Genomic DNA, 26,565 nt, shown 5'->3' on the forward strand with positions numbered 1-26,565 from the left:
TGGAAGTGAAGTACAACATCTTGGTGCTCCCTTGCCACTTAGGCCATTTCACGGGGTTGAAACAAAAAAATGATCAATGGAATGCTTGACTTAATCTCAGCCACATGTAGTTTTTCTGGATGGCATTCAAGTTCCGTTTCATTAACTCACTTAAGACAGTGATCATCCCCATGCTACTGTATCTTGGTCCCCAGAAGGGGCAGCCCAGTCCTGTGGCTTTTTTTCAGTGAAGCTCCATGTATGCACACCCACTGGCAGCAGTATGCCATGCTTTGCCATTGTTGAGGGCATGGGCATCATGGTCCAGTCTAAGTCCCAGCTTCAGTGTCTCCTGCCTCTCTCCAATAATTAGTGGTGAGAAGTAGCATATTATATTTGAGACTTTTTCATACATGCTGTTCTTTAATGTATGCGGGAATGGTGACACACATGTTTTGCCTCCCCCCAAAAAACCTTACTGATTTGAAAACTTACCCTGCACATTTCTTCAGTGTTTTTGCATGGTGCTTCGAGGTAAGCTTTGCAGATCAAATAGCCTCGTAAATACTGGGGGGCATGTTCAGCTTCTGTGCTCTGGACGAAGGCTGAAGCTAAGGCTTCAAAAGCTGCCAGGAAAATACAAATCGGTTCTGTTCATGTGTGCATTTATATAATCTCCAATGCTGAGGAGACCCGACCCTGCCAGGAAAAACAATTGTCCTTGGTCCTCTAAGATGCTGCTAGCAAGTGCATAACCTGGTCTTATTCTGCATTACAGGTGGCATGAACACGTCTTAGCCCTTTATAAATTAGACACAGGTGATTAGGTACTAGCTCAATCCGGAAAACACTGTAGGCCTTGAAGGTCTATGGTAACTTCTATATAAAGATAATACAATGTTAGTGGAGTGAGATAAGGGATATAGCAACCAATCAGGCATATGAAAGGTCCATCCTATTTGCAGTGCAGAAAGGATAATGACATGCACTTTCTAACATCTGTGCCATTCTTTTCACTTTCCACTATGCACCAGATGCTTCATTTCAGCACTCACTCTTTGCATGTGTGCTGCACTGTACAGCACACATGCAAAGTAGGAACAACATTTCCATTTGTCTAGGCATAGTATTGTGTACAGGAAGGGTATCCTTGCTGTACTGAACCTATACTAGACTCATGCATATACCCTAGCACTATGGCGCTAAGGTGTATGTGTGGTGGACGGCAGCTGAAATCAGTGGCGGCACAAGGGAGAGGGGAGGAGAGTGTCATTTCTATGTGAATATGGCACTGTCCTGGTCTCTCCTTGTCACGCAACAGTGCACAGCTTTTTGTGGCTGCTGCACTGCACTGCGTGACAGCTTTCAGAATCTGGGCCTTGGTATCGACATAAAATAGAGCAGAATTCTTGTAATGGATGTTTTCTTCTTCCACTCCACCCGCCTCAGTGAAGCAGCTTCATATACTTACCGCCACTGAAGTGCAGGCGCTGAGGGAAATTTCTTGCATTTTCCATTACAGGTAGAAAGTTTTCAAGGATTACCCCCTCTGAATGCTTAATTGCAGCCTCTATGAGATAATAACAACAGAACACAACTTACATTGGTTGCAATAGAAGTGGGAGCCCCGAGGTGACTCTGAACTGACACAGGCAGCACACAGGCAGACCTTGGCTCAGTGGTGCCCTTTAAATTAAGAATGGCGCACAGTATAGAGGCAGGGACCATAGGGTGTACTTTAAACCAACACATGTGGCACGTACAGATTTAGAACAGTATGTTTCTTTCTGAAGGCCAGGTGGTTTTGCCTGTAAGCAATAGTGGGAAATGACCATGGAACCTTTTGAGAGTCAACGTGTAAATGGAGGCTCTTTTGATTCACTGATCTCACAGCAGTATCAGGTTACTGATCTTCCAGGCACAAGATGCCACACTTTTTTGCCCATCTATTCTCTAGGCCAAGCATTCATTTTACAAAAACAAAAGGTCACAATATAAGAATGAGGAGCAAAGGGATACTAAGTAACTATTATATTGCAGAAAGATTACAAAATATAAGGGGTAAATTACGGGAGAAGTTGTATAGAACAGCAGCTTCATGAATGAAACAGGCAAATAAAATTAAGCAATATATAAAATACAATTACATAAGACCTAAAAGGGAAAGAGCAAAGGATTGGATTGTACATTCCAGAGACGCAGGCAATGGGCAGACTGATGGACCCAGCAATCCGTTTGCTGTTAAAACCTTTGTTTCTGGGTTTCACTGGTCGAATTAAAGAGGTTGAGATCTGACAGTCTTTTAAACTGTGCCCTAACACAGAGATTCAAATCTATAGGTGTCACTATCCAATTGTGCTTTAAATATCTTACACCTTTGATAGCGTGATCCTTGCACCAACAGTGTCAGAAGAGAACTTAGGGCCATATTTACAAGCGGCTTGTGCCACCAGTGAGTCACTTTTTTTGACGCACTGAGAGCGCAGGCCCATATCTACAAGGCCAATCAAAGCCACTTTGCATGGCTTTACATGGCCTTGTTGATACAGAGTAAGGCAATGCAGGGCAAGTCACTCCGTTGCCTTACTTTGCATCAAAGAGGCGTTCTGTAGTGTTGCGGTTGGTGTTCCCATGCAATACCCATGGATTTTGACGCAGTCCCAGATTTGCAAGGCATAAGAGAGGCACAATGAGGAAAAATACCTTTATTTCACCTAATGTTTTCCTTTTTCTATGTGTGCTCATAGAAGGGGGAAAACGCTTGTCATGACTGTTTTTGTGCAGGAAGGGACACCTTCCTGCACAAAAACAATCATCCCTGCAACACAGACACTCTTGCATCATGATGCAAGGGTGTCTGCATTGGCGTCTGGCAGCCCATTGTGGACCAGCACAGGGAAAAGGACAGGAATGTGGCGTATTTTGTAGATACAGAGCATTCCTGCCCGTTTCTTTTGATGCAGGGCAGCACAGCAAGAAGGCTTGTGTCACTGCCCTGAACCACACCAAAAGATTGTAAAGACTTTATGCACACCCTTTCTTAGTACAGTCTTTTGATGTAAAAGTGTTTCTCAAAAAATGGCGACTTACCTTTCTGTAGAATTAGTTGTTTTAGGCACCAAGCCGAAGCCTGTTGGGGGATGGTCCTTAGCTTACAAAATTCAATGATGGTCCCGAGCACGAGATCAGGAAGTTTGAATCCAATCTGAACTCAAACTCTGCAGCTGTTGATCTGAAGGTCTGTAAAGGATGACACCTAAACAAAATGGTGCAACTTGAGTAATCAATAAAGACAGAGTATCCACACAGTCCCTAGTTGCATACCTGAAAAACATAGGGCTTGAATGAAGAAAAGTGGCGCTACATCCAATGCAGCACCACTTTTCTTGCACCCCTTAGCACCCCCCCTACCGCCACGATGTGTGTGCTGTATCCCCCCCTACCGCCATTGTGTGTGCGCCATATTTAATATACAGTGCACCATGGCGGAGGGTAGTGGCAATAGTGTCGACATTTTTGATGCTATTGATCTATTGTGTTGGATTAGTGCCAAAAGTTTTCCACTAATCCTGCAGAGTACATAGGGGCCCATTGAAAACAATGGCATGCCCCCTTTGAAAGCCTGTTCTGTGAAGCGTTCAAATTAGCTGCAAAAAATGGTGCAGTGGAATCTAGGATTCCACAGCACCATTTTTGCAGTAAAAGGGTTACAAAGTGGTAACACAATCCATGCATTGCCCAACTTTGTAAATATGGTGCAGTGAATGTGGCCTCGTAGGGCCACAGAAGCGTCATAAAAAATTACGCTAATGTGGCACAAGGAGGGGCTAGGCCCTCTTAAATCTAAGCCATAGTCTTTAAGGCAGTGAACTGTCAAATGTGAACCAGATGGCAGGGAAACAGCTATTATTTAGTAAAACCGGTGGTGCCAAAAATCCCTGCCCCTTATGCCTAGTGCTGTAGAAGGTAGACCATGAAACTCACAATTCATTAATAGTAAACCTCGAATAATGGGGTGCGTCAGAAGACGGAAGGCAGATAGCCTCTGTAGCCTAAAGCTTAACAGGTGCTAGTTAGTAGGGGGTTAGTATGTGTATATGTGCATGGTGTAACTGCTTTGCAGTGATTAGCACTTAGACAGTTATTCAATAATATTGTACAGGTATTCGTTTGGCTAATAAAGCACCAAAACACAACCTTGATAAATCTAACGTTAAGTGTACTATGGTTTAAGGTTTGGGACCCTAAAATAGCTGCCTGCCAAAGGAATGTCAGAAGATTTAGAAATATTACATAAACTATATGAGAGAGAACATTTTTTATTGTTTTTTTTCACTAATTCCGGGTACTTCTTTAGGAGGGAAAAAAATCCAGGACAAGAGATTACGTTGCTACTTCTAATGTTGTAGATCTTGAAAGGGGATGGATGCTAATCAAACAACTGAACAATGAGTCTAATGTGGAGTCTGAGAACTGGAGGAGGGATCTTTTTTCAGGAAGGTATCCTCTCACTTGAGGACTTGAAGCTAGAAATCACTACCAGTTACCGGTGGGTCTTTGTTACGTTTCTGCGTAAACAGAGTCATCTCACAGTTCCTAGAGAGGGTAGTTTTAGGGGCAGGTTTACCTAAAATAGATTCATCCTAGCCATTTCTGTGTGGCAGCACAGAGAACCTTCCCTATATCGCACCATCTTCAGTGGGCAGTGTGAGTGCTGCAGGGGCTACAAGTATCTTGTGTGAAGCTTCAGCCAGCACTGTAAATGACAAATGTCCTCTGGCAGAATGTGCAGTAAGAAACTATTCAGCCACATTAGCAAAGCCATAATGTAAACTCAATTGCATGGTATAACCATCCACGAAATGCTGTGGCCCTGAACTGATCACAATAGTGCTAAAACTGTTCATAGACAGACATTAAAGGAAGGAATACTGATTATTTTTGGGACGGAATATGGGTAGTTATTTGACAATGTTTCTGTTCTATCAAGTGCAGACGTTTAATTCTGACAGTCTGTACAGAGTGAATTGAACCTCAGATCTATCACAGGCAGCAGAATGGGCTATAGAAGCTTGATTTGCCACTTTCAGTGGGACTTTGCTTTTACAGGAATCATTGCCCAACATGCAGATCAACTATGCCAAGTATATTATTATTAGAAATGTATATGTCTGAGCTTGCTCTATTTCCCAATAAAACCCTACGTTGGAAGAGCAAAGAATGATAATGATATTAAAATAACATGCTTATGTGTTTATACTTATTAAGCACATGATAATTAATCAAATGACCATCTTTATATTTTAAAATTTGCTTTGGGCAATGTACCGGTTGCTGCAGGAGCTTTACTGTTGTTTTGAAGACACTGTCATAAGTCTCACGAGAAACAGTTACATGCCGAAGGATGCTGAGAAGAGTTTCCACAACTGCTCCTTTCTGTTCCCAATCGAGCTAGGATAAGAAAGAAATATGGTTTTAAACATGACTTCTTCCTCTAAGTATTCTGCTTCCAAGTGTTAAGCGTACTGTCTTAATAGCCCCTTTGCAATACCTCGTCCTTTCACCTAGTGAAGCCTGAAGGCCAGAGCTGCGTTCACATGGGCAACTTACTTTTCTAGGACGTTCTAAATAACCAGAGCATGCAGCAGCAGTTTCATCTGGGTAGTACTTGGCACAAAAATCTAGAACTCGCAGGATGGTGGTCTTGTCCATTTCCTTCAAATACTTTAGCTTCGAACTGTGGCAGATTTCAGAAAGAATGGATATGATGAATAATAAAGTCAAACTTGTGTGGTTCCTAAGAATGGCAGCAATCAAGCACACTCAAGTTGTCAAATCAACTCAGACACAACGTTGAAACTGAAATACAGTAAGGGTGCAGTTTTGGCAGGAAACCTACCAGCTGTCCAATTGGTGGAGTCCTTCATATTGCCACCTTGCCCCAGTGGAAGATAGCCAAACATATTTATAAACCGCCAATTGATTGGCAAGGATCTCTTTCTACAGTACATCTGCCAATGCCCAGATGCACTATAGGCACAACTGAATGTCAAGCAGACACCACATTGTTTTAACCCTGCTGGACATTCTTTTTTTTTTCACAAACTCCTAAATCATGTGCTTATTTGAGGAAAACAAAAAATGCTTGGCTGTCAGGTGCAGGGATTTTTGTCTCTGTTCATCAGGCCATGGTTTCCCTGCCTTGCCCAGTCATGCCTCACAGACACAATTTTTTTTGCTTACATTTTCACCAGATCCATACGGCTGCTTCAAGGGCTTTCATATGCTAAGAGAAGGAAAGACAGGTTGGGTGTACAGCTTGCAGGGTAAGAGATATCTTGACCTGCAATGTACAAGGCATTTTACACTACAGCCCAAACCCTAAACGAAAAGGGCCTTAAGGCAAAGAAACACATTTCTGGGGAGTCTGAAGAAATCCAGCTAAACAGCCAGGTCACTGAGGACAACATACATTACTGATAAGTTGTGACATGATGATGCTGTAACACAGATAGGCTGGCTAAGAGGGAAGTCTTACAAGATGGAACATGCGTGAGAGGATGTAGGTCACTAGTACCTAGATAAACATGTTTCTAGAAGGGTTTCCCAAACTATGGGTTTGCAACCCAGTTGTGGGCCATGACACAATTTTTGGTGGGTTGGGAAAGTTAAAGTAATAAATAGAGACACCTTTAAATTCTGTATCTTGTCACATGTGATGTGCTTCAATGCAGGTTAAGTGCCAGGCTCTGTCTTCTGACAAATTGCTGCTTTTGTGTAATTTTTAATAATATTTTCAAAAACGTAAGTACATACAGAGTAATAGATGACATGGACTTTGATTCAGTACAGTTTTTTCCTGCATTATCACTGCCAGTATCCATCTGTCCATAACGGTGAAAAGAGTCACCTAACATGAAATGGGGGAACGTGGGAGGAGGTGGGGGACCAGATTCTGGGAAGAAAGGGGGTTTGGGAAGTTAGATAGGTGGGTTCAGTGATGGCGTCTGTCCCTGAATGCATGGTCCCAAGGTGAGTGGTGTGATTTGTCGTAAAGTGATATTGGAAGACAGATATGCTGCCTAAAGTTGACAATAAGAGGAGTGGATCATTATGGAAAGTTTTAGTGGCATTCAGGTGTGCTTGGGTAAAGAGTCCGGTGAAATTTAGGGTCTGTAGGGGTTCAAGCAATGCTTGGTGCATGATGTCTGCGTGGCTGGCTTTTCGCTGTAGGACCTTCTCTAGTCTGTTTAGTCAAACAGGCGTAAGGCTAGGAGAGGTTCTGGTGTGTAGTAGGAGAATTCTATTTTAGACATAGGTGGTCATTCTGACCTCGGCGGTAAAAGGCGCCTACCGCCGGTCAGAAATCCTCCATAATCCCGCCGCGGTCGCGGAAACCCGCCACGGTCATTCTGACCCGCAGAAGGCAAACCTCCGAAAATCCGACCGCCACAACAGACCGCCAGACCAGCGGTCGGCGGAAAGGTGGAGGTGACCAAACCTCCACCGCCACGCCAACAGAAATACGCCCATGCCATTACGACCCACGAATCCACGCGGCGGTCATTCAAACGCGGTATTCCATTGGCGGGACACACCGCCGCGGTCAGAATACACACAAACGAACAAAACTCACCCACATTGGACGATTTGAATCCCACACACCTGATACACATACACACACCACTCCCACACACACAATACAATATAAAACACCCACCCACATCACCCACAAACCCCTACGCTTAAAAATTCGTAAAGAAGACAAGAGCGAGACACCAGCATCCAAAACATAACAGCCACAGCCACTCAACACCATCACCCACACACTATCCACACACAAAACAACACACACCACCACACTCAACTCACTTAAATACACATACTCCACCCCACACATCATACACACCACCCCATGGCACCCCAAAGACAACCCCGCTTCACAGACGAAGAACTCAGGGTTATGGTGGAGGAAATCGTTTGTGTAGAGCCCCAGCTGTTCGGCACACAGATACAATACACCAGCATTGCCCGGAGGACGGAGCTATGGCAGAGGATTGTCGACAGGGTGAACGCAGTGGGACAGCACCCCAGAAATCGGGAAGACATCAGGAAGCGATGGAACGACCTACGGGGGAAGGTGCGTTCCATGGTATCCAGGCACAACATCGCCGTGCAGAAGACTGGCGGAGGACCCCCACCTCAACCCCCACAATTCACATCATGGGAGGAGGAAGTCTTGAACATCCTGCATCCTGACGGCCTCGCAGGAGTCGGCGGAGGAATGGATACTGGTAAGTTGAAGCTTCAATACTGCTTCCAGCCCACCTGCATGCCAAATCAGACCCCAACCCTCACCCCCATCCTCGAACCCCACCCTCACCCCCATCCTCACCCCCACCCTCACCCCCACCACCATCCTCACCCCCACCACCATCCTCACCCCCACCCCCAGCACACCTATTCCCCGCCAATGTCTCACCATCACAACCCACACATCCCAAAACCTAGGCCTGCATGCGTCCACTAAGCATGGACACCCATCACCAAAGCATGCCCAATGCATATACACATCCCCCCCACAAGCCACCCTCACCAAAGCCCCCACACACGAATGCCAGCACTTGGGGACACGGGAACCCACAGATACACCCATATGCCACACATTGAAACTATAACCATACCTCTATACCCCTGCAGGACCCGACCGTCAACACACCGCGGCGGAGGGGCCAGAATTATCCACACCCCCCACCCAAGAGGCCGTCAGCAATGACAGCAGCTCTGTCGATCTGGACACCGATGACCAGCCCGGACCATCGGGGACCTCTGGACAGTCGGTTCCCCTCACACAGGCACAGGCCACTATAGACCCTAACCCCTCTGGGAACACCAGCACAGCTCCCACCCAGCGGGCCCATGCCTCTGTCTCCAGGGCGCGTCAATCTGCGGTGTGTCTACCACTACAGGGCACCCAGGATAACCCACCACCCCAACAACAACAGGGACCTGGGGGCAGTGGTAGTGGGCACACCGGCCAGGGGGCAGAGGCCCAGGGAAACAGGGCAACTCGGCGGGCAGCTGTGCGACAGGGGGGGGAGGAGAGGCCCAGGGAACCCACTCTCCACGAGGTCCTCACCACCATCATGGGAGCATACAACCGCTCCCAGGAGACGATGGCGACGGTACTGGCCCGGTTCCAGGAGATCCAGGTGCTGCAGGAGGAACACTATCGGGGGTACAGGGAGGACATCAGAGCCATCAACACCACCCTGGTTACCATGGTAGGGCTGCTGCAGGACCTCGTAAACAGCAGGGCGGACACTGAACAACACCCAAGGGCCCCTGCCACTAGCCTGGACCAAGAACAGCCATCCACCTCCGCCGGCCCTAGTGGACAGGAGGCCCCCGCACAGCAGCAGCCCACCAGACCCCCACCTCCTGCAGGAGAAGAACCACCCCGCAAGAGGGCCCTGAGATCTCGCAAGACAGAGTAGGATGTCAAGACCCCCGCCAGCAATGGATACCACCTGATGTCATCCCACTGTCCCACATTGTCACCCTGTCCATCCTCGAACTGCCCATGCTCCATCTCTCCACAGGCCTCTGGACAATGCACCTGTGTGACTGTTACTCTGGACTCTGCCATGGACATTCCTTCACCATAGCCCCCACCCACTTGAAACCACCCATCCCATTTTGAGCACTTCAATAAACACCTATTTTGCACCAAAATATCAGGAGTCTGGCTGTGATTTCAATAGATTGTAATTGACATGACAGTGCAAATATGTCCTTGTACATGGTGAAGTCAACAAACAGCTGCCACAAAGCTGTAGTCCATGGGGAAACGAAGCACAGGACTCGTAGTGGGGACCCCAGATCTGAAATAGGGAGGGAAAAGCCAAAACTCAGTCATCATACACTGGGGCAAATAGACAGGCAGCAGAGATGCTGCAGAGTAGTTAACATTTACTAAATTATCTTTGAAATGTTACCTGTGTCCTATTGGAAGTACTGTTCAATGATTCTGTCCCTGTTGTCTGTTTCAGCCCCGTCGTCTTCCTCCTCGTCACTCTCCTCAGGTTCCACCGCTGCCACAACACCACCGTCTCGACCATCCTCCTGCAGGAAAGGCACCTGGCGGCGCAAAGCCAGGTTGTGAAGCATGCAGCAGGCCACGATGATGTGACACACCTTCTTAGGTGAGTACATTAGGGATCCACCGGTCATATGCAGGCAGCGAAACCTGGCCTTTAGGAGGCCAAAGGTGCGTTCGATCACCCTCCTAGTACGCCCATGGGCCTCATTGTACCGTTCCTCTGCCCTGGTCCGGGGATTCCTTACTGGGGTCAGTAGCCACGACAGGTTGGGGTACCCAGAGTCCCCCACTAGCCATACACGGTGTCTCTGTAGCTGTTCCATCACGTAAGGGATGCTGCTATTCCTCAGGATGTAGGCGTCATGCACTGACCCTGGGAATTTGGCATTTACATGCGAGATGTACTGGTCAGCCAAACACACCACCTGGATGTTCATTGAATGGTAACTTTTTCTGTTCCTGTACACCTGCTCCCTGTCTCTTGGGGGAACCAAAGCCACATGGGTCCCATCAATGGCACCAATTACGTTGGGAATATGTCCAAGGGCGTAGAAATCACCCTTCACTGTAGCCAATTCGCCCACCTCAGGGAAAATGATGTAGTTCCTCACGGATTTCATCAGGGCAGACAACACTCTGGATAACACCTTTGAAAACATGGGCTGAGACATCCCGGAAGCAATTCCCACGGTTGTCTGAAATGACCCACTTGCCAAGAAATGTAGTACTGACATGACCTGCACCAGAGGGGGAATCCCTGTGGGTTGGCGGATGGGGGACATCAGGTCGGGCTCCAGCCGGGCACACAGTTCATGGATAGTGGCACGGTTAAGACGGTAGGTCAGGATAATGTGGCGTTCTTCCATTGTCGACAGGTCCACCAGCGGTCGGTACACGGGAGGATTCATCCGTCTCCTCGCCCAACCCAGCGGACGGTGCCTAGGAAGGACAACATGGAGCACACAGTCAGGCAACCCACAGGTACGTACTCACAGCTAGCACAGTATACGATTCTCTATGCAGTGAATGGCGTGTCTGAGTGGCTATGCAAGGCCTAGGCCTGTGTGACGCAGTTGAAATTGAGCCATGTGGGCCCTGGAAATGGCGGCTGCCTGACCTGTGAAGTGTGACAATGGGATGTGAGGTCAATGCGCTGGCGTGGCAAACCGCGGCGGGCGGCGGGCGAAGACCGCGGCGCGAAGCCGCATTGGTTAACATTGAAGCCTATGGGTTTCAGGAGCCAATGGCGAAGGGCGCCGGCGGTGGCGGGACGCACCGCCGCGGTACGCACCGCCGCGGACGTGACCGCCATTTTCTATCTACTTATCCACTTGCGACTTGAACTTTCACAGGAGAGGACCTATACTGCAAGTGTTGCTGTGACCTCGGTCTGGAAGGGACAATGGCTGCTGCGACTGGGGAAAGGGCCCCTGCCTTCACTGGAGAGGAGTTGGAGAAACTTGTGGATGGGGTCCTCCCCCAGTATGCGCTACTCTAGGGTCCTCCAGACCAACAAGTGAGTTTAATTCAATCTGGATTTGGGGCCACTGGCTGGCTTGGGGGCCTGGCGGGGATGGGGGGCATGTTGGGGCTGGCGGGGGGCCTGGCGGGGGGCCTGGCGGGGATGGGGGGCATGTTGGGCCTGGCGGGGGGCCTGGCGGGGATGGGGGGCATGTTGGGCATGGCGGGGGCCTGGCGGGGGGCCTGGCGGGGATGGGGGGCATGTTGGGCCTGGCGGGGGGCCTGGCGGGGATGGGGGGCATGTTGGGCATGGCGGGGGGCCTGGCGGGGGGCCTGGCGGGGATGGGGGGCATGTTGGGCCTGGCGGGGGGCCTGGCGGGGATGGGGGGCATGTTGGGCATGGCGGGGGGCCTGGCGGGGGGCCTGGCGGGGATGGGGGGCATGTTGGGCATGGCGGGGGGGCCTGGCGGGGGGCCTGGCGGGGATGGGGGGCATGTTGGGCATGGCGGGGGGCCTGGCGGGGGCCTGGCGGGGATGGGGGGCATGTTGGGCCTGGCGGGGGGCCTGGCGGGGATGGGGGGCATGTTGGGCCTGGCGGGGGGCCTGGCGGGGATGGGGGGCATGTTGGGCATGGCGGGGGGCCTGGCGGGGGGCCTGGCGGGGATGGGGGGCGTTGGGCCACTGGAAAGGAAAATGCTGAGTAACTTGAACGTGGTATTTCTCCCTCCCTGTACGTGTCACATAGGTCCGCGCCCATGAGAAGATCGGGATTTGGCGTGCCATCGCCAAGGAAGTCCGGGCCCTGGGGGTCCACCATCGACGGGGCACCCACTGCCGCAAGAGGTGGGAGGACATCCGCCGCGGGACCAAGAAGACCGCCGAGTCTCTGCTGGGGATGGCCTCCCAACGTAGGCGGGGTGCCTGCCGTCAACTGAGCCCCCTGATGTTCCGGATCCTGGCGGTGGCCTACCCTGATTTGGATGGGCGCGTGAGGGCAGCACAGCAGACACAAGGGGGTGAGTCCAAGCATTATCTACTCTGTTGTCGCGCAGTGGAGGTGTCTGGGTGGGGGAGGAGGGCTGTGGGTCCCCCTAGGCCAGGGCGATATCTGTAGGCTGGGCACCCCCGTAAGCCCCTGTGTCCCCAGCCACCACCCTCAGTAGTTTGTCAGTACAGCCATCCCTGGGCCGTGTCATCCATGGGTGCAGTTGTCAACTCTAGGCGTGTAGGGCATGTTCCACGGAATGCGTAGCGGACCCCAAGTGCGCAACTTAGTGCAGGGGGCATCTGTGTCTGTCATGTCCGCTAACTGTACCGGAGATCCATGTAATCAATATCCCTTTATTTCTCTCTCCCCCCCCCTTTTTGTTTGTCTTTCTGTGCTTGTGTGCATCAGCATCATCAGGCGGAGGAGAAGTGGCATCGGGGCAGGAGGGAGCTGCATCTCACATGGCCCAGGAGGGCCATGCCACAGAGTCAGACTGGACCAGTGAGACGGAGGGCGAGGGGAGCTCCACGACGGGGACGACTGGAGCCTGCAGCGACACGGACACGTCCTCGGAAGGGGGCTCCCTTGCGGGGGTGGCACCATCCGTGCCCCCCGCCATTACAGGTACAGCCGCCACCCAGCGCACCATCTCCGCCCTCCCAGCAGCCCCTCAGCGTTCGCCCCGTGCCCGCTCTGCCAGGAAGCCGGGCATCTCCTTCGCCCCAGGCACCTCAGGCCCTGCCCCTGTTACCCCCGCTGCCCTCAGTGAGGAGGTCATTGACCTCCTCCGAACGCTCATTGTTGGGCAGACTACCCTTTTGAATGCCATCCAGGGGGTGGAGAGGGAGGTTCATCGCAGCAATGCGTACCTGGAGGGCATTCATTCGGGTCAGGCTGCCCATCAGCGATCGTTCCAGGCTCTGGCCTCAGCACTGACGGCAGCCATTGTCCCTGTCTCCTGCCTGCCTCTACTAACTCCCTCCTCCCAGTCTCCTGTTCCTCTGCCTGTCCCACCCACACCATCAGACCAGCCTGCACACACCTCAACACCCAAGAGAAGCTCATCCAAACATAAGCACCACAGATCACGCAGACATTCACACACGCAACATTCCGATGCAGACATGCCAACAGTCACTACCACCTCTGTGACCCCCACCTCCTCGTCTCCCTCCTCCCTCCCTGTGACGTCTACACTCACACCTCCATTCACCTCACCATCAGCCAGTGTTTCCATCACCAGCACACCCTCCACTCCAGTCCGCACACGTGCAGTCACCACCCCCACTGCCATTTACACGTCCCCTGTGTCCTCTCCCACTGTGTCTGTCACCCCCTCTTCCACACCACACAAACGCAGCCACCCACCCACCCAACAGCCATCCACCTCACGACAGCCTATCCCTCCTGCACCTGCATCCAAAGACAGCAAACGTGACTCACCTACAACCACATCCTCTCCCTCCACTCCCATTCCCACTGTACCTACCACTCTCCATTGTCCCAAGAAGCTCTTCCTCGCCACTACTAACTTCTTTCCTGACCCTGAGCCCCCCCCTCCTTCTCGTCGGGGTAAGAAGAGCACCTCAGCCACCACCAGCCCTGCAGCCCCCTTGACAAGGGTGCAGGGGTATTGGAGCCCGCCAGCCCGCATGTCTGGATCTTCGCCCAGCAGCAAGGGGACAGCCAGCCCACCCCCTGGGAAGAGGAGCAGAAGGCGGAAGGGGCGCCGCAGGAGCCCGCCTTCTACATCCCCCCCGGACACCACCCAGAGACAGTCACCAGCCACAGCTCCAAAGGGAGGAAAGGGCCACAGGCCGACGACTAAGGAGGGCAAGGGCAGCAAGTTGGAGAGGTCAGGCAGCAGGCCTGCTGCCCAGGAGGAGCCCACAACCCCCATAGCCGCTGCCCCGGGAGGAACCGGCACAGCTGCCCCGGGAGAGCCCACCAGCCCCATAGCCGCTGCCCAGGGAGGACCCAGCCCAGCTGGCCAGGAGGGCCCCACCACCCACAGCCCAGGTGGGCAGTGAAGGAGCACCATCCCCGCTGCCCAGGAGGGCACCACCAGGCATTTAGCAGTTGGCCATAGACCGTCCGCCGTCTCAAGAACCGCTGAACTGGGCCCTTCAAGGCAAGAACCGCTGAACTGGGCCCTTCAAGGCAAGAACCGCTGAACTGGGCCCCGCCGTCTCAAGAACCGCTGAACTGGGCCCTTCAAGGCAAGAACCGCTGAACTGGGCCCTTCAAGGCAAGAACCGCTGAACTGGGCCCCGCCGTCTCAAGAACCGCTGAACTGGGCCCTTCAAGGCAAGAACCGCTGAACTGGGCCCCGCCGTCTCAAGAACCGCTGAACTGGGCCCCGCCGTCTCAAGAACCGCTGAACTGGGCCCTTCAAGGCAAGAACCGCTGAACTGGGCCCTTCAAGGCAAGAACCGCTGAACTGGGCCCCGCCGTCTCAAGAACCGCTGAACTGGGCCCTTCAAGGCAAGAACCGCTGAACTGGGCCCTTCAAGGCAAGAACCGCTGAACTGGGCCCCGCCGTCTCAAGAACCGCTGAACTGGGCCCTTCAAGGCAAGAACCGCTGAACTGGGCCCCGCCGTCTCAAGAACCGCTGAACTGGGCCCCGCCGTCTCAAGAACCGCTGAACTGGGCCCTTCAAGGCAAGAACCGCTGAACTGGGCCCTTCAAGGCAAGAACCGCTGAACTGGGCCCCGCCGTCTCAAGAACCGCTGAACTGGGCCCTTCAAGGCAAGAACCGCTGAACTGGGCCCCGCCGTCTCAAGAACCGCTGAACTGGGCCCCGCCGTCTCAAGAACCGCTGAACTGGGCCCTTCAAGGCAAGAACCGCTGAACTGGGCCCTTCAAGGCAAGAACCGCTGAACTGGGCCCCGCCGTCTCAAGAACCGCTGAACTGGGCCCTTCAAGGCAAGAACCGCTGAACTGGGCCCTTCAAGGCAAGAACCGCTGAACTGGGCCCCGCCGTCTCAAGAACCGCTGAACTGGGCCCTTCAAGGCAAGAACCGCTGAACTGGGCCCCGCCGTCTCAAGAACCGCTGAACTGGGCCCCGCCGTCTCAAGAACCGCTGAACTGGGCCCTTCAAGGCAAGAACCGCTGAACTGGGCCCTTCAAGGCAAGAACCGCTGAACTGGGCCCCGCCGTCTCAAGAACCGCTGAACTGGGCCCCGCCGTCTCAAGAACCGCTGAACTGGGCCCTTCAAGGCAAGAACCGCTGAACTGGGCCCTTCAAGGCAAGAACCGCTGAACTGGGCCCCGCCGTCTCAAGAACCGCTGAACTGGGCCCCGCCGTCTCAAGAACCGCTGAACTGGGCCCTTCAAGGCAAGAACCGCTGAACTGGGCCCCGCCGTCTCAAGAACCGCTGAACTGGGCCCTTCAAGGCAAGAACCGCTGAACTGGGCCCTTCAAGGCAAGAACCGCTGAACTGGGCCCCGCCGTCTCAAGAACCGCTGAACTGGGCCCTTCAAGGCAAGAACCGCTGAACTGGGCCCCGCCGTCTCAAGAACCGCTGAACTGGGCCCCGCCGTCTCAAGAACCGCTGAACTGGGCCCTTCAAGGCAAGAACCGCTGAACTGGGCCCTTCAAGGCAAGAACCGCTGAACTGGGCCCCGCCGTCTCAAGAACCGCTGAACTGGGGCCCGCCGTCTCAAGAACCGCTGAACTGGGCCCCGCCGTCTCAAGAACCGCTGAACTGGGCCCTTCAGGGCAAGAACCGCTGGCCCTTTGGCAGACGTGGCAGGGCAGGATCTATCTCGGGCAGGGCTGCAGGATGTCCTCTGGCCAACTTGCCTCCTCCAGTGGCAGTGGGGTCTGTTATGGACTGTATGGACTGTGGCTTTGCTCTCCCCAGGATGGCCCAGTGGGCAGGCCACCCACTGTATGGACTGTATGGACTGTGGCTTTGCTCTCCCCAGGATGGCCCAGTGGGCAGGCCACCCACTGTATGGACTGTATGGACTGTGGCTTTGCTCTCCCCAGGATGGCCCAGTGGGCAGGCCACCCACTGTATGGACTGTTTGGACTGTGGCTTTGCTCTCCCCAGGATGGCCCAGTGGGCAGGCCACCCACTGTATGGACTGTATGGACTGTGGCTTTGCTCTCCCCAGGATGGCCCAGTGGGCAGGCCACCCACTGTATGGACTGTATGGACTGTGGCTTTGCTCTCCCCAGGATGGCCCAGTGGGCAGGCCACCCACTGTATGGACTGTATGGACTGTGGCTTTGCTCTCCCCAGGATGGGCCAGTGGTCATGGAGTCCCCTCGTGGATCTGGCGTCGTGTACTCAAGTGGCTGAGGTGCCCCCCCTTCCCTTCCCCCTGAGGTGCCTGTCCTATTTTCTTTCTGATGCCCCTGCAGTGTCCTCTCCGTGGAGTTCTTGTCGTGGGACTGGGCCTTGCCCCTTTGCACAGGACCCCTGTGATCCACGGACAGTGGTTGGACTACATTTAGTAGCTGTATATATTTTGTACATAGTTTATTTATTTATTTGGATTACTGGTGTCCATATTTCAATATATCTGCCCGTTTATGATCTCTTCTTTTGGTCTTTGCATTATTTCAGAGGGGGGTGGTTTGTGGGTTGTGACAGTGATCTGTGGGAATGCATTGATGTGTGTGTTGTAGTGGGTGTGGGTGGGTGGGTGTGTGCCGGTAATCTTTTCCCTCCCCTGTGTCGTAGGTGCAGTACTCACCGATGTCTTCCGCGCCGCCGGGCGTGCTCCTGGTATATGAGGAGGAATAGGAGTGCGGGGATGACCTGTAACTCTGGCTCCATACTGCCGGAATCTCGCGTGGAGTGCGTAGAGGTGAGCGTTTTCCCGTTCGTAGTCTGTTTCCGCTGTGTTCTTATCGGCGGTGCTCCCGCCCCGGAAAAGGTGGCAGATTGGTGGGTCGTAATAGGGTGGGCGGTACTTTGTCTGCCGCCGGGCTGTTGGCGGGAACCGCCGCGCTGTTTGTTTGTACCGCTGTGGCGGTCGGAGTGTTAAGTTGGCGGGCTGTGTTGGCGGTTCCCGCCAGGGTCAGAATTGCATATTTTAGACCGCCGGCCTGTTGGCGGCTTGGCCGCCGCTTTATCACCGACCGCCAGGGTCAGAATGAGGGCCATAGTCTATCAGGGGTCACCAGACGTTTGAATTTGCGCTCCCTATAGGCAAGGTTGTGTGTGATTTGCTCCATAGTCAGAACCTGCCACATCTTGTGGAACTATTGATTAGAGCATGGTGCAGTTTTCTGTTTCCGGTTAACTGCTATGAACTGTTTGGGTGCCTCTGTCATATGTCGTAGAAACATCCTATCACAGCCTTTCATGTTTTGGAGGGTTAAAGGTTGCATGTCCAAGATAACAGTAAAGTGAGTACACCAGATATCCCAGCACACCCTTGATATGGCCCAGGATCTGTTTCCAAAAGGTTTGCATAACTTCACAGGACCAACATATGTGTAGATATGTCGATTCTGTGTGGTTGCATCTCCACTACTGTGATGGGGTCCCGGAAAACGTTTTGTTTTAGTGGGTTGGAGTGAGGTACCACAGGTGCATTATTTTGTAAGCCGATTCCTTCTGGCACGCTACAGAGGGTTTTGGGGGATGTCAAGCTAGAGTTGTTTCCAGTCCTTAATAACAAAGTCTTGTGAAGGTCAGATTGCTATTGGGTATGCTAGGTATGTGTCATGACTGCCTACAGTCTTGAGGTTTTATAAGTTCTAGAAATGAGCTACTTTGTGCCTGAATACATATGGCTCAGGTTCTCAAGGAGGGTCTGTTTCCTTGTAGCGGCTGAGAGGTTAGATGTGTGTTGGGCCCAGTGCCATGGCTGGCAAAATTGCAATCAGGCTTGTTCCAAAACTTGGAATTCAAGCTTGCATTGGTCAAATAATTTGATAGTGTCACCTCTAAATAGGTCTTGTAGGGTCCTGCAGTCCACTTGAGACCACTCAGAAAATGCTTTGGGTTCTAGTGCTGGTGTAAATTCTTGATTTCTTGCTATTTGAGTGTGCCTGCTTATTTTTTTTTTTATACGGGGAATGGTGTTTACTAACTTGTGTTACTTTACAGTCACAGAACGAAGAGTAAAGTGAATTGTGTGAGAATCCTGCTGTGGTACATGCAGTTTGAAAGGAAAGGCTGTAGGATCTCTTTGTAACACACAACAAAATGTGAATACTTGTTAATGAACTGTACACATTCAGCAGTTAGGAACGTAAAAATAAAACTCATTTTTGGTAGTTCTGAACTGTGATGGACACAAACATTTTAATAGGATCAATACAAATCAAGACACTGCACTTTACTTGGTGATGCATAAACGATAAATATTCACTGAAACACAGTTCCCCAAATTTCATTTGTGTGCAGTATAGTTTTATCAATAAAACCATATTTCTTTACAAATTTAGTGGCCATTCCAATGGAAAATTAACTGTCTGTAAATGACAGTGCACTACATGAAAAAAGTGTCTGCCTCCATTAAATCTAGGTGGGTCGTGAAAGATTGTTCTGAAAACTCTTCAAGCTCACAATGCTTTAGATGCTGGAGAAGCCAGGCCTGGGGGTCAGGTATGAGTTCAGAGCAGAGGCCCATAAGCACTTCTGATCAGCAGGGGCAATTGGCATCACCAACAGTGAAACAGTGGAGTAGAGGGTGACAGCTCTCATGCAGGCTTAGAACCCTGATGTAGACCACAGGGACAATGGGAGACACCAGGAGAGACCACAGGCTCTAAATTCACACCTTGTCGTTCACCTCAGTTAGGTCACCACTGTTCACTTCATGATGTCAACTGAGTATCACTATCTTGATTGGGCTGTGCAGCAGCCTCCAGTTTCAGCAGTCTCTGTTGAACAAGGTTTCTTATTACAGTCGACAGCTGAATTTGGGACTTGCTAAAGCAAGACACATATTCTACATTCTAGGCCATCCTTATCTTCAATATGTTGCATGAGAAGCAAAAGCTCAGATTCTCAAAGCTTTAGTGGCGGTTTAGCGATACTTTTTTAACGTTAAACCGACGCAAAACTTTTTAGGCATTCACAAACCAATGCAAATAGTTATTTGCGTTGATTTGTGTGGCAAAGTAACGCAAAGCAGCACAAAACGCTGCTTTGCGTTACTTTGCCCCAAGGGGGCGTTACATGGGTGGTACATGGACATACCTGTACTACCACCCATGCTTTTTGACGCTATACCCTATTCTGAAAAATCAGAACAAAGGGTTTTGCACCAAAAATGAATGCCTTTTAAAAGCACGCGCAAAAGAGAGAAATGTTTTAATTTCTCCCTGCTTTTCTGACTTTGCATGTGTGCTGCACTGTACAGCACACATACAAAGTGGGAAACGCATTTGCACTTGTCTAGGCATAGTATTGTATACAGGAAGGATACCCTTCCTGTACAAAACCTATGCTAGATTCACGCACACACTAGCACTATGGCGCTAAGGTGTGTGCGTGTCACACTGTAGCTGAAAACAGCGGCAGCGCTAGGTAAAGGGAAGGAGAGTGCCATTTCAAACAGAATATGGTGCCCTCCTGCTCTCTCCTAGTCACACAATGCAGCGAAGCACCTTTGGGTGCTGCCCTGTGTTGCCTCTCACCTACCAGAATCTGGGCCAAAGGCTCTTTCTCAGTTCTAAAACATGTTCCCTATTCCTTTGGGGAAGTTTGTGATTTACATCCACACAAATACACATGGCTTTACAATGGATTCTGCTGTGGAAGTGGATGTGGAGGACAGAGGAATGCAAGAAGAAGGGGAGAAAAAGGAAGCCAGCAGCTCCAACAATAAACCCTGTTGATCACCCTTCAACTTTAAGGACTTCATAGTCAAGGCAACCCCCACTTTAGAGAAACGCAATAAATTTTACACAGCAGCAGAATCCAAAAAAGCATTTAGGTTGATCCCTTACTTCCATCCCGGAGCTTGTAGGATCGACGCCAGCAGCAGAATATCTGCAAGTGAAGTGTGAGAAAGAAACAGTAATACATTTTCCATAATTAGAATCAATGTTCACATTGTTGTTTTTAATTAACTATTATATAAGCTCACAATCTGGCATTAGTGTGATACTGCTGCTCCTTTCACTCATTTAAACTAGTAATTGAATAATTATTCAATGCTATGAGAAGGTATTATCCATTCTCTGCAATCAGCAATGACTCCTAACCATAAACACTTATTCTGCCCTGCAAGGCCTGACCTTACATTGAATGAAGCTACTTAATCTAGCCCCAGATAGGTGACCAGGTAAATCAGGCATATTAGTGCCCAGCGAGGCCCCAACCCATCAGCTGCCAAGACAAGCTACAAGGCCACCCAGAAAGCCTCCCCTTGCATTTCAGAGAAGCAAACATGCCCTGCCGAACCCCAGATCAGACAAATTATCAAAATAAAACCATCAACTACCAAACACTACCAACCATGCCCAGGTGGACCAAATTTCTTCATCCTCATATGGAGAAGCTGTCAGGCCTAGAGTGATCTTCATGAATAACCCCAAAAAAATATCCAAGTGGGACAAAACGTTGTCTGCTGTGCCAGCCATGCATGTCTACCTCAGGTGAACCTTTAACTCAGCAGCTTGTTATTTTACAGTACTAAGTACGCCTTTTGGTGAATCCAGACCAGTTTCTTGTCAGGCTGCAATGCATTCTTGTGCATTTAAATACCACCAACCACAAAACTACATTCATGAGTCTGGCATATCCAGAAAACGTCTTGAGTTCTGCCTCATTGGTGAAACTAGATAATACCAATGCAAATAAGGCTAAGTAATGTCTGTCACTGCCAATGATGTGAAAAAAAGTGCATGGGTGTCATTGTGGAGGTAAAATAGATTCTGCATCAACTATCTAGATCTTTATGTTGAACATAAAACTTTCTAGAAGCAACTGTCAGATCAACAACTTCATTAATCAAGTCCTAATTAAAAGAAAAGCCACTGAACCAGGGAGAACATCAGGACTATAGAGATCCCTCAAAAGAGTGGACTGTTTCTACCAAAGAACTGGGAATAAGCACTAACTCCACTCTTCCGACTCTAAAACACTCTTGTATTCTGAACAATAAAATGACACTCACCCTTGGCATCTTGAGTTAATTTCAAAGGGATTTGTCTGTGGATGCCTGGAAAAGGCAGATGGGCTATTCAGGAGCCACAGAAGACTGAAAACAGAAGACTGAAAACAAAACAGTGTGAATGAAATACAATAGCCGATACAAATAGGAACAGATTTCGATTTATGAGTGTCAGGTGTTATGTCACCCTACTCTGGTTATGTCACCCTACTCTGGACATGCTATCCTACCCTGCAATCAAGACACAACCCAGCACCCCTAAATAGTAAACACAGCAAAACTAACATTAATAAAATTTAGAAGACACAAGAAACCATCTAAAAAATGTTTTACTTCACCTGTAAATGATAGAAGATAGATGAAAAAGTAAGAGACAAAGGGAAAGAGCTCATTATTTATCATTCTGATCCAATAACCGCTGAAAGTTAGCCCTCATCTCAAATGGGAATAATACTGTCCCCATGTCCAGGCCATTGCACACCTTAGCGGTTAGTGCCAGCTGATCCCTAGTTATGTGGTACAGTTTGCCTGCACCCCAGTAAAGGAAGACTTAATCGTGGCCCTCCATGGTAATTCACTCTCATCTTTCATGACCGAGTCACCTCACTACTCGCTAGAGAACAAGAGTATGAGAGTGTGTGTAAATATGTGCATGCAATCCTGGGTCTTAATTTTTAGGTTGTGTAATGTGTGTGCGAGTAACCCCTAGAGGGCCTTCTCATATGAATTTCAACTTAAATTAATATTTAATTAACAGGCTGGCTCCGTGGGAAAAAACATTTGCCAACTTGACTGCCGGATCAACATATTTTGGCAGCAGCATAATAACTTTATACATGAAGACTTATTTCCCATACTTTAAGACCACTCTCCTTAGATTAACAGCAATAAGTAACACTACCTTTTTTGGGCTACTTAACTCTATTTGAAGAAAACTTCCTCCCGTAAAAAGTACCACCATCATATGTCATGGTGGTACCACTACGAATGGAGCGAGTCCTCATGCAAAGATTTCCATTAAGGAAAAATTATAACACTATATTTGTGCATTTCACAAATACCCAAATTCCCAAAACTGCACATTTTTCACAATTCAGACAATTTGGTCATAGTACTGGTTAATACATTTGTAGATCAATGTAACAAAAATGTGATGCATAGGGAGTAAGCTGGAGCCTTCGAGATTCCAGCAATAACAATAACACCCACCTTTCGTTTTTTAGTCAACTCCTCTTCTCTTACGACTGAATGATTACATTTATATTAGTTATTAGGAGGATGCCACAAATACAGTATTTACCAAAGTTTTATGAGCTACATACAATTTAATCATATTAGAACTTCCAATCGTAAATCTATCTTAAATGTTATGAAAACACAGGGGACTCCTTTTAAAATATCCACAAGGAAGCTTAGTAAAACAAAATGTATTATGCGACCATGAATTTACATGAAACATATATTAGATAAGTCTCAAAGGTATGTATTTAACAAAAAAATAACAAAGAATTTAGAATGTAAGTATTGCATCTGACATTTGATTTTGTGGGGTGAGTGTGAGATACGGGGTGGAATCCCTTGGTTGATAAGGAACAGGATGGGAATACCTCATCCTAGCGGAGTACGTCTGATGCTCGTTTGTAGACCCACTTTTGTTTGAGGTACAAATGCAGTCTATGGGGGAGGGTACAATGACTGCTTCCCTTGGTCAACACTATTTAATGATGGTACTGCCTTGAAAAGAGTATGTACACATTTTGGTGTGTATAAACTATGAAAAAACAGCTACTCAGTTGGCATGGCCTCTCGCCGTCAGCAGGCAGTCACACAGGTCACACTCTCCAGCCCTGCTTTTAGTGACTCAGAGCAAATTGATAACATCTCTATTACCCGAGGAGGCACTCTGAGGCCCATATTTATACTTTTCTAGCTCTAATTTGCGTCATTTTTTTACGCAAAAAACAGCACAAACTTAAAAAATATAATTTAATTTTTCTAAGTTTGCGCTGCTTTTGTGTAAATATGGGCTCAAGTATAGTTAAATCAACTATTGGGTGTAAAGTTTGTATTAATAAAAGAGAGTTTGAGTTTTATGAAGCACAGAAGTGGTGAAGGATTTAGATGCTTTGTTTATTCTTTTCTCACCTGCTAAACTTGATCCCTGTGCCGCTATCCTCTCCTTCCCCACTAAGCTATCTATTTCATGGTCATATACTTCTATTGTCCTTCCCTATATCTCCCCCTTCTCATCACTTGGGTCTTTTTTGACATCCATTATCCCCCTCTCTTTCGTTTTCTTCTGTCTTCTTTCCTCTTTCAAGTGTGCTCTCTGCCCCACTACGCTCCTTTCATTTGTCACTGTAATTCTGCTTCTGAGATATCTTATTCCATTGGCACTCAACCAGTGCAATACTCTTAAGTCATGGCATAGTCCTGATCTGAAAACTTTAGCTCAGCACAGAAAATAGAGCCCCTTCAAGCAGAACTAATCACTACACAATGTCTTTCTCTCAAACGTAGGATGGACATGTATATTCCAGTACCATACAAGTGTCCGTTTATCCACTCCAACACTGCCATCTTTAACTCCAATGAGACATTAAATAAATGATGACATTAGGAGACAGAGGAAAGCAACTTCCACAAATTAAATATGTGGAAAAGTGGTAAAACTTAGTTTTCAGGGTTTGAAGTAATCCAACCAATTCCCACTAGTAGAATGTATTACGTTTACATGATGACACATAGGTGCATACATTTTGATTTGCTGTTTTGTATGCCAGTGTAGGCTTTTGGGAACATCTGAATATCTAAATAAACACTTATGTAAATAGCAAAACTCACCAACTTGCATGAGGGGAAAGGGTACAAGTTTTCCTTGGGACCGCAAACTCATCACATTTTAAAGGAAGTTCTCAGATGTCCGCAAAGCGGACCTTTCTCCACGTCCGTCAGCAAGCCGCCTAACAGGATGATGACCGTCTGAATCAGGATAAAATCTTCCAACGGTAGGTGCTCTCACCCACAAAGAGGTTTCTGTCTTTCGTAGAGTGTTGCAAACCGTACAAAAAAACAATCTGAATTAACATTCAGAGAAAAAGCTCTGTAGTATTACAAATACCAATGAGTCAGGCGTAAAGAGGAGAGCAAGCAGGGGCACCTCCTAATTTGTCCCTCTCTGAGCAGAAAGTGACAGATAGCTGAATTTAGGCAAACTGAGGGTCAGGGGTAACTCACTATGACATGGCTGAAGGGGTAACATCCATTGTTTCCTTGACCTTGAAAGTCAGGTTGGTAAGATGCTAATGGCTTGTAGGCCAATTGGCCTTCCCTGTTTTCTGGCCTTTTCATTATACTCATGCCATTAACAATGTTCTCTTCAATGGCTTGGCTCTGTCATTCTGCTCATCTGTAATATTATCAGGCACCGTTTGTTTCCCAAAATGCATTGTGAAACCCATGGATACTTCTAGTTGAAAAAGTGTGATCTCCCAGCCTTTATATATCATCTGAAAGTGCTCAGTGACCCTGCCTGATTGGATTCTAAAATTCCCCTATCACTAAATCGTACTTTTCTTGGTCAAACAGTCTGAAGTAAGAAAAGGCAACAGGAAACATTTTAAAAACCTCTTGAATAAATTTGACTTATTTCCTCAATGTTAATTATTTATTTAAATTCTGATTAAGGTGATCATTTGGACTCCTGATATACCCTCTATTCTGAAAAGGTGGCATTATTGCACTTTATCTTCTGTGTATATTAATTGCCTTCCAACAAAAAACACTGCGTCCCATAAAGTTACACCCATATGGAAAATTGGCAAATATGAGTCCTTTCCATTTCCCTTCCTGCCCCTACATTCCCTGAAAGACCTCCATTGATATACTTTCCCCTTTTCTTCCCCACTCAATTATTTATAATATACATGTCCTGTTATTAAAGTTTTAAGAAACATATAAAAAAATGACAACAACTGTATAAAAGCACAATTCCTAAAATAAAATAAAATTCTACAATAAGTTTTACTTCAATTGATATGTTCCATTTTTTCCCATTTCTCTTTCGCACTTGCCCTTCTTTCATTTACTGGAGCTCCGTCCAAATTTCTTGGTCATATACATCTATTTGTCTTTTTCTTTGTTTCTCCCCTGTATCACTTGTGTCTGTTTTTCACATACACTGTCTCCATCTTTCTCTTTTTACTGTCTTTTTTCCTTTTCGTTCAAGTGTGCTCCCTGCCTTTCAACACTTCTTTCATTTGTCACTCTGGCATTCTCTGCTTTTGAGTTTCCTTGCCACCTTGATACTTAAAAACATTAAGACATTTCATGCTCTTAATTCACGGCATAGACCTGATCTGAAAACTTTAAAGCTCAGCATAGACAATGGAGCCCCATCAAGCAGAACTAATCACCACCAAATGTCTTTTCGCTAAACAGTAGGATGGACATGTCTGTTCCAGCAAACACACAAGCGTTTGTTTATCCACCCAAAGCTGCCATCATTAATGCCAATGGGATATTAAATAAATGATGACATCAGGAGACAGACAAAAGCAACTTCCCCAAAGTAAATCTGTGAACAGTTGGTAACGCTTCGCTTTCGGGGTATGAAGCAAGCCAACCAATTTCCACAATTAAATTACATTACGCTTACTTGATGACTTATAGCTACTTAAACTGTATGCCATTTTATTCTTCTGGGAACAGCTGAATATCTAAATAAACATTTATGTAAATAGCAAAACTCACCAACTTACATGAGTGGAAAGGTTGCAAAGTCGTCAAATTCTAAAGTAAGGTTTCAGATGTCCGCAAAGCAGACCTTTCTCCACGTGCGTCAGCCAGCTGTCTAACAGGATGATGACCGTCTCAATCAGAATAAAGTCTTCAAAAGTAGGTTCTCTCACCCACAAAGAGGTTTGTCTTTCGTTATAATGCTC

General features: G+C 48.6%; 1 long non-coding RNA gene across 2 annotated transcripts; it reads right to left on the minus strand.

The window, feature by feature from the left end:
- Positions 1 to 1,451: 1,451 nt before the first annotated feature.
- Positions 1,452 to 26,565, minus strand: LOC138297312 (uncharacterized). 2 transcript variants are annotated; one of them, XR_011204016.1, is made up of 7 exons: positions 26,383 to 26,565; positions 24,467 to 24,658; positions 21,626 to 21,723; positions 20,454 to 20,496; positions 5,308 to 5,430; positions 3,070 to 3,235; positions 1,452 to 1,549 (listed from the first exon to the last, which is right to left on the minus strand). It is a non-coding gene; the product is annotated as an uncharacterized lncRNA (long non-coding RNA). The 2 variants fall into 2 exon arrangements; XR_011204015.1 differs by having other exon boundaries at positions 24,467 to 24,662; positions 26,375 to 26,565.

Source organism: Pleurodeles waltl, chromosome 5, assembly GCF_031143425.1.
Source record: "Pleurodeles waltl isolate 20211129_DDA chromosome 5, aPleWal1.hap1.20221129, whole genome shotgun sequence".
NCBI classification, from domain to species: domain Eukaryota; kingdom Metazoa; phylum Chordata; class Amphibia; order Caudata; family Salamandridae; genus Pleurodeles; species Pleurodeles waltl.